Source organism: Manacus vitellinus, unplaced genomic scaffold (assembly GCF_001715985.3).
Source record: "Manacus vitellinus isolate BGI_N305 unplaced genomic scaffold, ASM171598v3 scaffold_29_pilon, whole genome shotgun sequence".
Taxonomy (NCBI): domain Eukaryota; kingdom Metazoa; phylum Chordata; class Aves; order Passeriformes; family Pipridae; genus Manacus; species Manacus vitellinus.
Genome location: NW_021940207.1, coordinates 6,714,205 through 6,727,866, shown reverse-complemented (window position 1 = coordinate 6,727,866; position 13,662 = coordinate 6,714,205).

Below are 13,662 nucleotides of genomic sequence, written 5' to 3'. Positions count from 1 at the left end.
CTTGATAGCAAGTTATACTTCCTATGCTTCCACATCCCAAGGCCTCAGTCACTTGGTTAACACAACACAGGTAAAGCACAAGATGCTTAAAAAGGCTGTTAGAAATGCATTTTCCTACCACCTACCTACTGCATTCTCAGGGCTCCTGACAAGTTACCAGTCCTTTTCCTGACATCGCTATCTTTGAAATGCAGATTAGTTTGCTACCTATCCTAGAAAATTTGCTTTTTCCACTGTTTTTATGCTACCTTTAGGAAACACAACTGCAATTTATATTTTTAATCACCAGCCATATTTTAAGTTTCCAGGCACATAAAGGTTCTAAAACAATTACTTCTAAAAACACCACAGTAGTGACCACGCCACCTTTCATTAATTCTCACATTTCTTATCTGGACCACCACACCCATTTTTTCTCCAACTGCTTGTGCACCATCTAAGTGCTTTTCTTCAACTGACTGGATTTAAGGAAAGAGTTTCATTACATTTCTGCAGGTCAGCCCCAAAACATAACAGCTCTATGCCTTACTGAGGGAGTGGTTTTTCACATGTCCTAGAGCAGTAGTGACTCTTTTTGAAGTCAGATACACATTTACATTGCCACCAGCCACCTACCTTTTTAATTTATTTATTCCCCCACTCTTGAACTGGCATTTTGTATCCTTACCTCTTACAAAGGCTGTTTCTTTTCAGTTGCCTGACCCCGTCGTTCCTTCTCTCTATCACCCAAGTTCTGCAGATGTACCTCCTAATCAACCAGCTGGAGTTCAGCCCATTCAAGCCTCTCACGAGCTGGAGAATTTAACCCTGAAGTGGTCCTCCCATTTTTCCACAGCTGACAACAGTTACTCTCTCTAATAAATCCTAGTTATGACTGATTTCTACTTCCTCTTGCTTTCAGTATCAGAATAGGCCCACAGAAAGTTCCTCTCTTGTTTTCCTTTCCATCTAATTTCTCCTAAAGTGAGGCATGTGGTGCCTTGGTGAGCTTATTTCACTTTAGCTTCTTCTCCCATCTTTCCACAGCTACATCAGCTACTTCACTGGGGTTCTATCATTTACATTCCTAATTCAACAAAATAACATGAACCAATTCACTCTGCTATATTTTAAGCTTCCAGAACACACACTTTTTTATCCCTTTCAAAAGAAATTCATCCATCCACACATTCCAGCTGAGACACCTCATGCAGAGTGACAGGGGTCACCAGACCTCACGTACACCCCAGTCTCTGCTAACTAATGACAGAACTTGTGCATTCAGCTCCCCCGATGAGACTTTCAGTAGTCACATTCAAAAGCTGGAGAAGTCCTACCCATGACTCTTGAAAACTGTTGGCTTTTGTTCGTCTCCTTTCCTAGTCAAGGGGTTGCAAGAGCGAGCCTGCTCTCTCCAGGGTGTTGATTCCCTCCAGGTAACACCTTGCAAACCCTTCCCGTAACCCTTCATGCCTTTCAAATACTTTTGTTTCCCAGTTGCCATCTCTTGTGTTCCCTCATGATATTTGAGCAAAACTCTAGATTTGTAATGGTTTTTTAAGCTTGTGAACAGCTTCAAACAAAAGCTGCAACGTGAATTGCCTTTTGGATGTGGCAATAGAGCCACGCTCACACACTTGTTCACACTTACCCCATGTTGCTCCAGCATGATGTATCTCTAATCCAAGCAGTTGTCAGCAAACTGGAAACTGAGAGAGGTTAAGAATATTACTACAGGAACCTCCATCATTCTCCATAAAGCAGCGTGAAAAATGAAGAAAAACAAACAAAAACATCAGTAAGCTCTGGTCAGTAAGTACAGGCATCCCAGAGAAAATACAGAACAGCATGTAGTGGTTCACAGCTTTTTTCCATACAGTCATGCCATAAGAAAAAGGAAGATAGGCCTTTCCATTTAAAGAGATGAGAATTACACATTGATAGAATTTGGATGTCTGACCAGGTAGATATCCTTTCTAGAAATTTTTTGGTTTTATGATGACTTCTTTTTCCATTTATATTTTATTCTTGACCAATTTCAGCACTTTTTTAATAAAATAACATTTTAAATAAAATCCTGTTCCTATTTGTTTCTGTTAATTTTGTTCCAGTAAATTCAGTTTGGCCTGCCTCGGCACTTCAGTTCTGACTTATAGCTTTTGGTAGTAAGGCCAATTAACTCTCATACCACTTTCCCTTAACTAAACAGAATTAAGGGCTTCCCTCAAAGCAGATTGGTTTATTCCAAGCCATATTTTAGGTGATACAGCAGTTTAATAAAAAAACCAAAACCAAGACTGTTTCTCCAAGAAGGGACATTTCCACCAAACTAAAACAATCCAAGCCATTTTCTTTTCATTTATCCTAATTTAATAAATCTGGAGGCAATGCAAAGATACCTGACACTGGTATTTGGGTGCCAATTTTCAACCTGAACCACCCTATATTGGACTTTGGGATTCAGCTGTGTGCTTTACTCAGCAAGAATATAGAAGGAAATTATGACCACTTCGAAAAGTAAAGTCACAGACCTTAATGCTGCTTTAAGATAATGGGGTACTATAATAATAAAAAAAAAACAAAACAAGAGGCTTTTTAAATTGAGAATGCAAAGAATCAGGCAAAATATCTGCTTGTCAATTGCTGTTTTTCCTTCTCGTTCATTTCCTGATTATTGTAGGCTTTTCAGCAAGGCTAATGCTCTTTCCAAATAGCTCCTAAAAACAAACTCTAAGCTTTTACTTTACATGGAGCACACAAACAGGAGATACCAAAACAATAGAAAAAAGTAGACAAATCCTGCAAGACTTCCCTCAGTGAAGAAAGGGTCAGAGGTGATAAAGCAGCAAAATCACGAGGAAGAAAAAGCAGACAAATGCAGTCAACAGAAGAGGAGAGGAAAAGGCAGCAAAAGAGGTGGGATGTGATTCCTGCTAAAAGGTTGCAGAAAGCCTCCTAATCAAGATGCCTATGGATGAAAGTTTGAGGAATGCACAAGCAGATCGTGCTTTGCCCTGGAGCACCTGCCCAGGAACAACACTGTTCTAATGCCCAGAGGCTGACCATTATGAGACTCCAGCTTCTGCAGTAACCTACAACCAGCACTGACCATTCCTGTTTCATCCCTGCTTCAGGCACAGCATAATGAACAAAGGAGCAATGTGACAAGATTCTTTTCCCAGCTATGAAGTCTCTCCTGGGATGCTACTGGTAGGCTGGTATAGAGAAGCAGAACACATCTGGCCCAAGATTTTAATAGTTTGAAACCCATTGTACACACACTACCCAGTAAGGCAACAAATGTTTCTCCTCCCATCCCTGTGTCTTTCTTATATTCTACATTCTACAAAGCTTGCAGGGAAAGTGAGACCTTCCAGATGTGTCAGATATCTCTTGACAGCTTCTCCACATGCAGTTCTGGAGAGCTCACTAAAGCTATAACTTCTAGGTAAGTAAAAGCTTAGGTTTTCTTCCTAGTGCCATTTCATTCCAATTAGGACTACATTTTTGCTTGAACAGGCCTATAGAAATAAATAGGAAAAACAGAAAACAAAGTAAGTTCTGTGAGAGACAAAATGCTGTGGTATGGCTCTGAAAAAAATCAGAAGAAATTATAGTCTGCAAATCTCATGTTGCTCAGATACAAGGCAAATTACCAAGAATGTTTCTGATTCTGTGAATTGATAAAGGGTTATTATATCACATAGCTACACTTTCCTGTACGGATTCTCTTTTTTTTTTTTGTTTAATGTAATTAAACCAGAACAGACATTGTTTCCAGTCAACTTGCCCTAATGTTGAAGTAAATCTCTTGTGGTTATAATCCTGTGCACAAAGGTAAAACCCAAATATTGCAAAAGAAATAACATTTCTTGAAAAGCATGCAGAATCTTGATGCCTATAAAGAGTTTATTGAAATACAAAGACATGGTACTTTCAAACAGAGGTTTATAAGGTAGTATCAATTTACTAAGATTTGTGTGTTTATGTTTTAGAGTTAACATACCATAACAGGGAGGTAATAAGCATGTTCTTCAATTATTCAAAGCACTCTGCATTCCTTCAGTGGTACAACATTGTTCCAGCTGGGCTATGTCAACTCTTCCTTCAGAAATCGTGTCCACATGCTTGCAGATTGGTCAGGAAAACATACTATGGAATGAATATAAACTGGTAATAGTAGCAACACATTCTGTTTTCCAGACTCTCCCAAAAATTTACTTTAATGATTACATGCATTCATAAGTACAGACTCAGTCCCTGATTACCTGTAGGAAGCACATATATTTCATCCAGTATTTTTCTAAAAGGATTTATATGTCTCTACTAGTATTTTGATTTTAGCAACATTTTGACACCCATTAGACGATTTCAATATCTAACAATTGCCGACTGCATAACAGGGTGACCATGACTCTTTCAGAGAAGAAAATTAGGAACATCAGTCCTTATGACCAGAGTTTTCCTCCTAAGCCTAGTGGTCCAAGCTCCTACTAATAAAGGACAACCACAAAAATGCATAACTGTACTTCAGAGAAAAAAATTATTGAATGTTAGTTATAACACACAGTATGTGTTATATTCACGTAAGTGTACAGAGAATATAGGTAAGTTTAATACATTTATATGAAACATTTTTATGTTTCTTTGAGATGCATTAAGAAAGGCTTCAGGAAACTGTCATTCACCTTATGTAATTCATATTTCCTAAAGAGCAAAGCATTCTAAAAGCTACTCTTAGGTGTTAAAAACTTCACAATATAAACCTATTACATAAAAACATTCTAAAGTTGAAAAAAACCTTGTAATCATTCTGTGATCCTCTGGTGGTTTGTTGTTCTCATTCTCATACTTATATAGTTCACTGCTAATAAGGTAAGCCAGCCCCTCACAATAAACCAAACATCACAGTAAACAAGCTAGTCATCTAAATTATGAACAAACTAACATGTTCTTACCATTCATTAAGGTTGCCTAGAAACTACTTTTACTTTTTTGAAAAACAGTCAACGTCTGGATAAACAATCCAGCCCCCAAAATGCACAGAGAAAACAGATAACATCTGAAAGCCATGAAACCAGAGTGCCAAAGGCACACCCTGGCCTGGCCAGGCTGCCTGAGAACACTGAGATAATGACCTACAAGTAGGGATGACAGCGTGGACTGGCCAAGATTTAAACAAAAAAAGCAGCCACCTAAATCAGGCTGTTAAATCATATGCAATCATACAGAGGTAGATCCCAATTCTCTGCACCATTAAAAACAAAAATAGCACAAATAACCAGGTCTTCAAGACATTAACTGTGAAAGACAATGACACCAAGGAGTTAGTTAGCCCCTTTAATTAGTCTCGTCTCCCCCATCCTGGGAAGTGCCCCAGCAGCACTTCCCCATGTCTTTTATGCAGTCCCACAATGTTTCTCTCGGACCCCCACCCTCTGTGATGTGTATTGAGTAGAGGGGAGGAGGGAAAAAGCCCAGCAGCAGTGTAACTTCCCCCTGTCACAGTCCTGCAATCTGGAGCTCTGGCAGGTAAAAGAGGGGAGCTCCTGGATGGGCTGATAGAGGAGCTGGCAGCTCCTGGATGGGCTGATAGAGGAGCTGGCAGCTCCTGCCACAGCCTCAGTTGCTCTGCCAGTTGCACAATGGAGGGACTTCCAAATGCACGCAGAATGTGTAAATCCGTGACTCTTGTGGATTTTATGCTGTGAAATTTGGATGAAAATCAAACTTCTGGTTCCAATGCAAACACTCCAAACTGGTGGAGTGTTTGAAAATTGCAAGCTGATATAGATTCATGTGTTTGGAAAAAATTAATTTGTAAACACCAATCAAACATACTGACAATTTGGCTGTTGTATTGCAGGTGGTGATACAGCAAGGATATTTGTTAAGCTATTGACAAGAGTTAGGAAAGTAAAAAACACCTTCAAAAAAAGATGTCATCAATCCAAGTGATTATTAAAAGTTCATATTTAAACATATATTTCACATGCACTGAAAGACTGAAAAAAGAAATTCTCATTAGTGCTCTTCATGAAATGATAGAATCATTCTGATCAGTAAGTTGCTTCAATGGTGCAAAGATGTGTTTTTAATAATAGAAATATTCCTTAGTTTTCATATTGTCCTAATAACATAGCATACTACAATGTATTATATTTACCACAACATGTATAACATTTAAACTACCACCATTTAAATCAATCCAGTCATTCTAGGCCTGTCGTTTCCAAACTATTCCCCTTACAAGAGAGGCCAGCTATTTGCTCCTGTTCAGGATAAACACACATGTTGAAATCTGGGGAATTCCTGAAAAAATAGTAGCTCCCATCTTCCAGCCATTTATAAGTGTTTGCACTGGGTATTAATTGCCTCCAAATTTTGCTCTGCCAGGACTTTACACTTAGTCCATGTAGAGGTGTAAGTAGTGACATAAGGCAATGAAGAGTCAAGCTCTGTGGTGCTGCAGCTCATACACACTTTTTCAGCAGCTTACTGAGCACTTTGATTAGATTTTGATTGAAGCGACAGCTTTTCAAGGAAGGGTTATGTCTCCAGTAGATCAGGTGCTACTCCATACTTGGAAACTCAGACCTCTTTCTAACATTGTCGACCTGGTGAGTATTGGAATTTAGCTGCTTTTTACCTTATTTTATAAAATGTCTGCTCTTATTTATAATAACTTGACTAGAAAGTGCTGATTCTCAGGCCGCAGTGCTTTGCAGATGATACTGCTCTGGGGACAAGAGAATAAGGAGATCGCATTGTCACTTTGCCATAGCTTCCTGAGAATTTCCAACAAGTTACTGAATGATTAAATGGCCTAATTCCCCTGTAAGGTGACGATGATAATAGTACTTCTGCCCTGTCTGTTTTCATCTCACAGGAATTGGACAGGGTTAGGTTGATGAGCAATATGTGCCTGGAACAACTGGGTATTCAGCCACAGCTACAATAATTATTATCCCCACTCTTAACTGCTCTGAAGAGAAGGGGGGAAAATAATGGTTTTGTGTAGAGAAGCAAGACACTGATCAGTAACTCTGTGTTAAAAATACCATCTTTTACTCTCCTGTTGGTTACATTTCTTTTCGGAAACAGCAAAACTCCCTGCCAACTAGAAAACAGTGTTTTCTCCAAACAATTTGCTCAGAGAGGAAAACCCATCTATTTGTGCTTCTGTTTAGCTTGAAGAACATGGTAAATAATGTCAGGAGGGTCTTATAGCTGTAATTCTTGGTAAATTTACAAAATTCCAGAAGTAAAAACTGACTTCTCTGTCTTTCCACAGTTAGGCTGGAGAAAAGAGTTTTTCACATAGTAATTATTACTGATACTGCTGCACAGTCTCCATTAAATTTTAGTCACAATGATTAGGTTCAACAAGAAGTAGAGGCCAGCTCAAATTTATGAATTCGTACTATATTTAAGTTTACCACAATGAGAAGTCTTACGTGTTTTTTCGAGAAAAGTAATTTTAAAAATTACTAATTACACATTAGTTTGCACCCATTTTTCTGAGACAATTAAGCAATGCAAACAACATCTTCCTTTACCATAACCACAGCCTTTTCCAGAAACTGATAATTTTATGATCAGATAAAAATTAAATGGGATATTTCTTATGACCTACAAGAGCATTACATCATTAATGTGTCAACAGAAAGTGCCTAAACCATCCCGTTCTACTGCACAATAAAAGAATCACAGAAACAGTAGTCACAAAATTTATAACTTAGTTCTTTCTATGTTGGTATTTAAAATGCCCCTTTCAAATTTTAACTCAGTGCTACCCTGAACATAGTTTTTACATAAGCTTTGCATCAAAGGAGATGAATTTACTGAAAGGAAGGGTAAATGTAGGGCTACAATGTGTTCCTCACTAACAGTACTCAATTCAGTTCTCACGTAGCATCACATATTGAGAACAAATCACACAGTCTGTCCAAACATACTTTACTGCCATCATCACCGTTTCCAGCTCTAAGGAATCTAAACATGACTCCTTTCACAGGAATAATTCATTGGTTCAAATTCTGCCTTTGTACCACCTAAACATAAATGATGACACTGGAGATCAGAGCTGAATCTTGAAGAGAAATGACAGTCAGTGATAAAACTGGGAGCCAAATTTCACAGACTTTTGGATCACAATCACATTCAGTGTTCACTGTCCTGTGCTGAATTTCGTAAAAATATTCTTTTGAATGGCATGATCTGTGTAATATATTTAATGGCAGGCATCTTTTAAGAAAACACATTTAAAATATAACATTTTGCTGCCAGTTCCCAGAAAGAACATGGCCACAATCATGCAGAATGGGCAAACATTCACAGGCCAGATTTATATGGCAAACCCAAGCTAATTGATATATGTCTCTAGAATAAAAAGACTATTAAAAAGTAAAGCCTATAAGTCTGAGGGAAAAGGGCTGATTTTCAAATGCATAGCAACACATTTCATAAATACAGGACCCCAAATACCTGACTCCTTACAAGTGGCAGTCTTTTACTCCAGCCTGACATTTCTTGAAGGTACTCAAAAAATGGCTCTTCTTGACCCTCCCTGCCCAAGTCAGGTGAAGGGCAGCATGAGCAGAATAAAAGGTTCCTTATCAAGAAGGCTCTTCAGTCATTTAAACAAACAGCAGATTTTTGAAAGGAACATGACAGAGAAACGAGGAAGTTAAAGAAAAGGAAGGATACACAAGAAGGAAACACACCTTCTGCAGTCAAAAAAACCCTTTTTCCCATCTGCTTTAATATTAAAATGAGCAATGAGTCCAGCAAACCAGAGTCTACTTTGCATCCAGTTTGAACACAGATTTTACCCACACAGGAAGACAGATACCTGCTTTTTGGGACTGCCAGTCATGCAGCAGCTTTTGTGACTATGCACACAGAGCAGCAAATCCAGCCTTTTCTTTTGAAAGCTTTCTTCGTAGTTTATGATATTAAGTTAATTTGCTTGAAAAAAAACTAGAAAGTCTTCAGAAGTCAAGGAAATATCTCCCAAATTATATTTCTTTACAGTTCTTTCCTGCAAGAGCAGATTATGGTTCCCTGATGATGTGGACTGCAGAGCAGTGTGAGCACAGCCCAGCCCCTGGGTACTGCCTTGCTGGTGCCTGGGCTAGTCTGGCTCAGGTCTTGCTTCCCAGCAGTGCAACACTCAGCATTTGCTGTGAAGATCCCTGCCTCAAAACCAGGCTGGTTTCTGTCATCCGTTTCTTCGAACAGTGAGGAAATGATATGGTTCTGTCAGCTCTATTCCCTACAGGTCCTCTCAGTCCCCTAAGTGCTCCAATAACATCTACAGGGGGACACAAAGTTGGTGACAAGGTAGCTGGCCTCCTTCTGTCACAGAAAGAGCTCTGGGAGAAGGGCCAGGCTTTTGCATTAATCTGATGACCTGACAGTTTCATCAAGCAGGGATTTACTCTACAAATAAAGGCGAGTCTGTCTTCATCCCTTCCCTGCCCATAGTGCCACCTGATTTTACTTCCCCATTAGCAATGGTAGCTGCCCATGCAGGGCTGGACACAGGGCTGGACACAGGGCTGGAAGCAGGGCTGGACACAGGACACTCACCAGAGGACAGCCAGCCTGGCCTTGCTGGCCACCTGCACAGCAGCCCCTGTGCTCCCAGTCCATTACACACCTTATATCTGCCACTGAATGCAACAGTCCAAACCCCCAAAGCAGTTGCTGCTGTTGTTAAACTAATGATCTAGCATAATCAAATCTAGATATAAAAATAAGCACGTAATTGCCCTATTTTATAAACTTTAGAAAATGAGGATGTCACACACTTCTCATTCAGTTCAGCTTAGAACACAGCACAATTCAAACAAAAAATCTACTACTTCTCTATCAAAATAAAAGCACTTAAAGTGTTGTGGAAATGCTGAGATTTGAAACATTGGCTTCCTTAGAGTCTTCATATTTTTCAGCCTCCCCTTCTACTGTATGCTATGATGATTATAATGGATACAATTAAAGCATACAAGCTGAGGAAGACTAAAAGTTAAAGCATATAGCTTCCTGGAAAGAGATTAACTATCTTAATAGTTAAGACCTCATCAGAAAAAAATAATAATGTAAATTTCCATAGCTCTGGAGAGGCAGAGCTTGTGGATATTAGCACCACTGCTGCTCAAAGTCTGCAAATGACCTCCCTTGCTTATCCCAAAAGACCTTTCTCCCTCTCTTGTTCTCTCCTCTCACATACACAAACATGTAATGCTCTGCCAGCCTTAACAAAATGTTATGGTCTTACATAGAGAGTGGATGACAACAGTAATATACATTCCTATTTCTACAGCACAAACTAATATTTTCCTACAGCTGAACAAGTTTGGGATCAAGAGGGAGACTGTGAGAATTACAATGTATCTTTTTCCAAATTTTCCTTTTCTTAATATTTTCCAGTAACTTTCATTTGTAGTAGACATGATAGAAGGGAACACACTCTGAAAACACAGTTCATCATTGACAAAACTGGGTAAAAAATTCTAAATAATAGATGCACTGACTTGGGATCAATTCTTGGTCCTTTTTCTCAGAAAATATTTAATTATACATAAACAGGATAGGACTGAAATATTCCTTATGGCAGCAGGAGAGTCTTTTGACAAGAAATGTTCCTAAAAAAATACGGTATTTGTAAGTTTTCTTATCTTCAGGCAAATAATCATCTTTACTCACATCAGATTGCTACCAGGACATGTCCAAGTTTGCAGTACGGGCAGAGACCTACCTCTGAATTACTCATTTTCTTCTAAGCAAATGCATGGTATATTCTATTTGCAAAAGTCCAATCTATTTCCTGAAAGAATCAACGGTGGGAAAATGCATCGGAAATACATACAAAAGAATACAATGAATAGAAACAGCATGCTACAAATCTCACAACCTGTGGTGCTTTCCTCAAGCCTGGCTCTTGATGTCCAGAGGCATGGGAATCTATGTAAGGAACATCAGCTTTCAACAAAAAAAATAATTTTGTGCTTCTTGTTCTTGCAGAAAGAAAAAAAAACCTTGAAAATGTAAAAAGAAACACTGCCAAAAGGTTCAGATGTGATTCATTACAAATCTATTACTAAAAAGAAATAAGAGGGTGTTAAAGGCAATGTGATTTTGAGTTCCCAATGAAGATTTGTTTTAAACTATTTATTCTCCCAATGAAGATCTGTTTTAAACTATTTGTTCTCGCCATAGTACTAGTGATTTTAATAAATGTTGCTATTAGAAGAGCTATTTCTTTGATTTCATGGCAATCAAATTGCCCAGTGTAGTCACCTTCTTAATGACAGCTCTTTGCTCTACCACAAGCTGTAGAATGAAACCTGCTCCCTGAAACCCTTTCCACATTATAGACACCTCAATCAATTCTGGTGGGAAGAAGCCTCTTTATTTACAGCAGTTCAATGAAAACAGAATTCTAGTCATCAAGTCTATTATTCACTGGATGTTCCTGTAAATCACATTTCTACAGTGAGTGCATGTTGCACTGCTCATCATGTTACAATTCTGTTACTGGGATTCCAGACACAAAACTGCTGGTAGTGAAGAGATTTTCCCAAAATTACATTAAATTACATCTCTCCTGTGCACATCCACCAGAGATGGACTGAACTCAGCAGAGAGATGCAGACCCAAATTCAATTTTACATGCATCTTTTAAAAAAGAATCCAATTGAAAGAGAAGTTGTTGTGGTTTTTTTTTTTATTTTATTCTGGTTAAAAATACAGTTATCATCTACTTTCCCCTTCCCTTTTCTGAAGAGAAGGGATGATAGAATGTAATAAAGGGAACAACTGATCCCAGGCAGTGATTCACACATACAGGGGTATTTCGTGACTCTAAATAACTAGTGTTTGATGCTGGCATTGGGATTTGGTTTCAGTTCCTTCAGTTCTATAAGAACTGAAAGACCTCCAAGTGTCACCTTATGGAGGTCTCCTCCCCATCAGCTCCATCCAGCAGGTTTTACCATAGAACAACCTGGGCAGAATTGGGCAATAACTACCAAATTCATTGTTACTCAGTGGAGTTTGGTAATCAGTCACACATGTACAAAGAATTGTTTGGATAGAATAAATGTGTCCCATATGTCAAGAGCTCCATGTAATATAACCAACAACATATATGGGAATAAGAGAGCACACTGCTGTAGCCAGCTTCAGGCATTGCAGAGGCCTGAACAGTACTCACTAGCAAGTGCCTTCTAGTTCTTGTCATGATAAATCTGTGAACATGTACACAGTTCATCATTAGAAGATCTCTCAGCATGACCTCTGCAGAGAGGAAGCCAATTACAAACTCCCCAAGTGGCAGGAGGGCAGCGTGCTGCCAATATAGACTGCTTCAGTCCTGACTGCTGTTCTGATGAAAATGCAGATGATTTTTCTCGTCACGACATAAATAAGATCAGGGCAAAAGATTATGTCACAGGTGAATTAGTGCCTCCATGTAACACACTCATGGCCCATCAGACACAGCCTGGAACAAATGAGTTTATGTAATGTGCCGCAGTTCTGGATTTCTGTCTGAACCTCTGGTTTAGCTAACAGACTTTCAACAACAAATTATAGCCAGACAAGACCTTACTGATTATACATGTGCAGACGCTGAAAAACAAGTTGTTATTACCGCAGAATCCAAATGTTTCTTCTTGATTTTCCTCTCCTACCACTATCACTAAGTATATCCTAATTACTCACAGCCAAAGTAAAGTTATATTGCCAACCCTTGAAAGATATTGCCATCCTAGGTCATGTCTTTCCTAAGCAAGCCTTGAAAAAGACACTAGGTGTATAAAAAGGTTAGGAAGCAATCTGCAGTTGTGCAGTTTCCATTGGAAGCTTTAGCTCTGTCCATAACTAAGGTGCGATGGCACTACAATGAAACGTAACTTCTGAAATCCTGTTCTTGATGAGCATGACAATCGAAGAAATCCTGAGAAGTTGCTCCCTGTTTTGTTTACCAGATCAAGAGAGAAACAAACAAAATCCCTCATACACAAAATCAGTTTTTTAAATGACAGCACTGATCTGAAGAGCCCTCCTAGGACACGTATTCCAAGGGGGTTTAACATACCTGTTTCCTCTCCCGTCTACTCCCAGAGAACAAAGTCTGCCAGATTTATTATGGCAATTATATAGTTATTGCAACTTCATTAGTGGTGATCAGAACATTTCAGTTGTGCTCACAGGCGGCCCGGGGGATTCCTGGAGAAACTGGGAATGTTTGTAACCACTCGGACCCCTTCTTCAGAAAGTTGGAGGCAAAGGGAAGGAGGGGCACCCCACGCACACCCCTCGCCCCATCCCCGCAGTCTCCGCAGCACTCCCAGGTCCCCGGCGCTGGCTCTGCCCTGTCCAGCGCCAGGAGCCAGGGCCAGCACATCCCGTCCTGCCAAGCACCCGGCACCCATCCCTGCGCCACCTCCGCATCCCTGGGCGTGCCGGGTTCGGCTTGCGGGCGTGTCACGGTGGCGGGGAAGGGCAGGTAGGAAGCGGGTGGAAGTGGGAGGGAGACGGTCAGGAGAAGGGTCCGTTCCCGGAGAGATTGGTGGGGAGAGGGCATGGGGCGAGCTGGGTGTGCGCAAGCGCCCCTCCGCTAATAAACGGAGTCCGCGCTCGGTAGCGGGAGAGCGGTGTCGGCGCCGGAGGGAA